The following is a 2,185-nucleotide window of genomic DNA, read 5'->3' as shown; positions in this document are numbered from 1 at the left end:
GAATTAGTGCTGTTTGAAAGTGACTGCGCCGCTAAAGTTGCTTAGTTTTCTTCCAGTGCCACCAGCGAGTGAAAGATGCTACGCCTCAACTGCTGATTTCCAAAACGCTGTTCTTTTTCTGACTTTCTACTCAACTTCCTCCTTTTGAAACCAGATATGTACGTCCGCCTCCTCTATTTCTTTGTGAATGCGTTCTACACATTTATTTGTGAAAATACTTATTGAACTTTTTGAATGACAGGGCCGAAGCGACAGTGTGGGACAGTAGGGCCACAGCCACCTTTTGTCACTCTTGAATACCCCCCTTGGCCATTTTTTTTTGTCTAATGGAATATTTTATCATTTGTGTTATATCTTTATCATTCACATACCAGTCAACCTTGGCTAATATCTGCCCTTATAAATGATTATTCTTATATAAAAGTCGATAAAAAAGGTAACATGCGGAAATGCAGACAGTTTACCGCGCATGTGCACATGATGCTTTTATCAACGCCGCGATAAAAAAATAGACGATTGAGGATTACTGTTGCTTGTTTGCTGTGACAATAGTAGCGATCGGCGGCAGCATTGCCGTTGGCTACCAGCAGTTGAGATGAACTGGATTTGAGCCAAAATGGTCTTTGTAAGATTGGTTTACATTAAAAAACTACAACAACAATTCCCATATAAATAAAAGTTGGAGTACGCGTACATTATTTGAAATGATAAAACAACGTATAAACGTACAAGTTGACATGTATGCAATCATTATACGAGCAGGAACAATATGGCATCAGCTGTCGGTGACAATTGAATACTCTGTTTTGATGTTAACCAGTGCATATGTGCAAGAGATAGAAGTAAACTAGTTCTCAAAAGCAAAGTGCTGCAAAGAAAATAGCATAATCTATTAAATTAATCGAGGGCAGATGTTTGTTTTTTACTTAGATTTGTGTTTACTTAATCATGGAGTGATGGGCATAGTACTGGACTTGCATATCATTATATTGTGTTTTTAATTGATGTTTAACACAACATTCCAACTTCATTCTAACATACTGCGTGTGCCTTTGCATAATACACCTTAGGCAACACTAGATTACCCAGTGTAATTCAAACCATAACCTTAAAACCCAGTTACATTCCGAACAGTGATTTTTTTTTGCATATTATAACACTCTTTGGCGTTTTCATGTTTATTATGTTTGTTAAAGTCATTATAAGTGCCTTGCACACACTTTGAGCACACAATCCTTTGTCACAGACCGTGCAAATATTGCCAACTGAGGCTTGTCCTGTATGTCACAACTTTCATCCAATGCGACACTAAAATACTCACATGCTTGAAGGTCAGAGTGCAGCTGTGATTCAATAGCGGTGCTAATGTCTGAAATTCTGCGTTCAACAGTGTGGCGGGACAGTTGGACATCTGCTTCCATTTGTTTTAGTTTGTCGTTTTCAGGAGACAAGATTTCAACAGCGTCACTGAGGCATTTCTTAATAAACTCCCCTTCGTTGTATGGCTTTTTAGACTGCGCAATGTTCCAAGCCAGTTGGTATGATGCAAGCGTTACGGTCACTGGTTGCTTTGTAAATCTTCGGAAAAAATTATCTGCTTTTCAGTCTGAGTTTTTAAAGTGACCAACTTGTGCTTGCTCGATGTTCCCGTGGAGTGAGCTGAAGTGGCGCTGAAGATTTGACGCTTTGAAATGCGCCAATAACGCCTGACATATAAGGCAGAATGGCTTGCCCTTACGCTCAACAAAAAAATATAAACTCTCCCACTCTGTTAAAAACGTCCTGTGTTCGTCTTCATATTTTCGTTTTGCTGTGCATTTTTTCCCTGCCATTTTGAGAGCGAACTTGATGCAAATGAATTGTTTACATCGTAAACAATTTGTGTCGAGTCTCTGATTGGTTGGCCACCCGTGGATTACAACATAAATGATTGATTTTCATCACACGCACATGCGTGTTAACGTCACATGGTCAGCTTGATACCGTAATTTCACGACTATCAGGTGCACTTAAAAGTCTTCACAATTCTCAGGTGCCCTTAAAAGTTTTACATTTTCTCCCAAATGTGCAGCATGTGCTATGGTCACGAAATTACGGTACATAGAGGATGAATGGCAGCGCCAGCGCCAAACTTTTTTTACGCTTGTCATGTGGACGGCCCTTGCGAGTCGGCCCCTTAAGAGCC

This window comes from Hippocampus bargibanti, linkage group LG01, assembly GCF_051943395.1.
Source record: "Hippocampus bargibanti isolate YZ-2025 linkage group LG01, ASM5194339v1, whole genome shotgun sequence".
NCBI lineage: Eukaryota > Metazoa > Chordata > Actinopteri > Syngnathiformes > Syngnathidae > Hippocampus > Hippocampus bargibanti.
The sequence above is the reverse complement of the archived record's forward strand: the minus strand, read 5'-3'. Positions refer to the sequence as shown.